A 3,242-nucleotide genomic window follows, 5' to 3' on the forward strand; every position below is an offset into this window, starting at 1 on the left:
GGTTCTAATCTTTTATTGTGTGCGATGTGTTCATCACACACGTTTTTTGTCTATCATGTGCAAAGGTGAAGTCTTAACAGCACGGACCTATACTAGTGTTACATATGTTCCCACGTCTTGTTAGTATTTGCTTTTCTTATATTCTGAATTAAACTTCATTTAATTATTTGAAGGTAACCAAGGGAGCAGTTGCCCCCTAGCTAGGTTTTTGTTGAAAATATGGTATACTCTTTTTTATGGGGATTGGACACATCCGCTCCAGGCACCGCTGGAAGTTGTCTTAGTTGAGCTTCTTGAGGAAGATGACCATATCGGTGTTGGGTTGCGCTGGCATGAAGCTGGCCGCGTCGACCCAGCCTTTGAAGACTGAGCAGATGCCGCCTTCGCCAAGTACGCAATCCAGGCAAAAGTTCATGGTGTACGTATTGAGCTCCATGAAGGTGAAGCTCTTCACGTTGCCCCACTATGGGATCCCGTCGTTACTTCACGGGTTGCCTGTACCACATTCACATAAAAAAATTACCATGCCCAACACCAACTTCACATCCGTTCCCTCTATTTTCTTAGCATTCATTCTCCTTACTAGGGTCGTCGACAAAGGTGGCCAAGGTGGGCGACCGCTTGATAACCCACAAGTATAGGGGATCGCAACAGTTTTCGATAAGTAAGAGTGTTGAACCCAACGAGGAGCTAAAGGTAGAACAAATATTCCCTCAAGTTCTATCGACCACCGATACAACTCGACGCACGCTTGACGTTCACTTTATCTAGAACAAGTATGAAACTAGAAGTACTTTGTAGGTGTTGCTGGATAGGTTTGCAAGATAATAAAGAGTACGTAAATAAAAAGTAGGGGTTGTTTAGATAAAGAAACAATAAAGTAAATATAGCGATTGTGGAAAAGTGGTGGTAGGTGTTGCGAAATTGCCTCTAAGCAATTGACTACTTTACTAGACCGATAGCAAGTATTATGTGGGAGAGGCCACTGCTAGTATGTCATCCCTGACTTGGAATTCTATGCACTTATGATTGGAACTATTAGCAAGCATCCGCAACTACTAATGTTCATTAAGGTAAAACCCAACCATAGCATTAAGATATATTGGTCCCCCTTCAATCCCGTATGCATCAATTTCTATGCTAGGTTGAAGCTTCTGTCACTCTTTCCCTCCAATACATAGTCCTATCAACATACAACTAACCCTAGGGTGTGATCCACGCGCGCAATCATATGATGGGAACCAAAAAACAGCAACATAACCACAAGCAAATTAAATTAATCATAGCAATTCATCAACCACCAATAGGACAACGAAAATCTACTCAGACATCGTAGGATGGCAACACATCATTGGATAATAATATGAAGCATAAAGCACCATGTTCAAGTAGAGGGTATAGCGGGTTGCGGAAAAGTGGACCGCTGTAGATAGAAGGGGGAAGGTGATGAAGATGTTGACGAAGATGGCGGAGGTGTTGGTGTAGATCGCGATGATGATGATGGCCCCCGATGGCACTTGCCACCGAAAGCGAGGGGGAGAGAGCCCCCCTCCTTCTTCTTCTTCCTTGACCTCCTCCCTAGATGGGAAAAGGGTTTCCCCTCTGGTCCATGGCCTCCATGGCACGGGAGAGGCGAGAGCCCCTCCGAGATTGGATCTATCTCTCTGTCTCTCTCTGTTTCTGCATTCTCAGATTCTTTCCTTTCACCGTTTCTTATATTCCCAGAGATCCGTAACTCCGATTGGGCTGAAATTTTAACACGATCTCTATCCGGATATCAGCTTTCTTGCGGCGAAAGAAGACCATCAACCGCCTTACGGGGTGGCCACGACGGTCAGGGGCGCGCCTGCCTCCCTGGGGCGCGCCCCCTACCTCGTGGGCCCCTCGAGTATCGTCTCGCGTGGATTTTTCTTCCCAAAAATCATATATATTCCAAAAAAATCCTCGTCAGTTTTTATTCCGTTTGGACTCCATTTGATATGGATATTCTGCGAAACAAAAAACATGCAACAAACAGGAATTGGCACTAGGCACTGGATCAATATGTTAGTCCCAAAAATAGTATAAAAAGTTGCCAAAAGTATATGAAAGTTGTAGAATATTGGCATGGAACAATCAAAAATTATAGATACGACGGAGACATATCAGCATCCCCAAGCTTAATCCCTGCTCGTCCTTGAGTAGGCAAATGATAAAAAAGATAATTTTTGATGTGGAATACTACCTAGCATAATCTTGATCATGTAATCTTATCATGGCATGAATATTAAGACACGAGTGATTCAAAGCAATTGTCTATCATTTGACATAAAAACAATAATACTTCAAGCCTACTAATAAAGCAATCATATCTTTTCAAAATAACATGGCCAAAGAAAGTTATCCCTGCAAAATCATATAGTCTGGCTATGCTCCATCTTCACCACACAAAATACTCACATCATGCACAACCCCTATGACAAGCCAAGCAATTGTTTCATACTTTTGACGTTCTCAAACCTTTTCAACTTTCACGCAATACATGAGCGTGAGCCATGGACATAGCACTATAGGTGAAATAGAATGGTGGTTGTGGAGAAGACAAAAAGGAGAAGATAGTCTCACATCAACTAGGCGTATCAACGGGCTATGGAGATGCCCATCAATAGATATCAATGTGAGTTAGTAGGGATTGCCATGCAACGGATGCACTAGAGCTATAAGTATATGAAAGCTCTAACTGAAACTAAGTGGGTGTGCATCCAACTTGCTTACTCATGAAGACCTAGGGCATTTGAGGAAGCCCATCGTTGGAATATACAAGCCAAGTTCTATAATGAAAATTCCCACTAGTATATGAAAGTGATAACTCAAGAGACTCTCTATATGAAGAACATGGTGTTACTTTGAAGCACAAGTGTGGTAAAAGAATAGTAACATTGCCCCTTCTCTATTTTTTCTCATTTTTTTCTTCCTTTTTTTCTTCTTTTTTTGTAGGCTTCTTTGGCCTCTCTCTCTCTCTTTTCGGGGGGGCTTCTTTGGCCACTTTTATTTTGATAACCTCACATGGGACAATGTTCTAATAATGATGATCAGCACACTTTTATTTACTTACAACTCAATATTACAACTCGATATCTATAATAAAGATATGACTCTATATGAATGCCGTCGGCGGTGTACCGGGATGTGCATTGATGTAGCGTAGCAATGACATCAAAAAATGGACAAGCCATGAAAACATCATGCTAGCTATCTTACAA

This window comes from Triticum urartu, chromosome 1A (assembly GCF_056163025.1).
Source record: "Triticum urartu cultivar PI428250 chromosome 1A, HENAU_Tu73, whole genome shotgun sequence".
In the NCBI taxonomy this organism is placed as follows: Eukaryota; Viridiplantae; Streptophyta; class Magnoliopsida; order Poales; family Poaceae; genus Triticum; species Triticum urartu.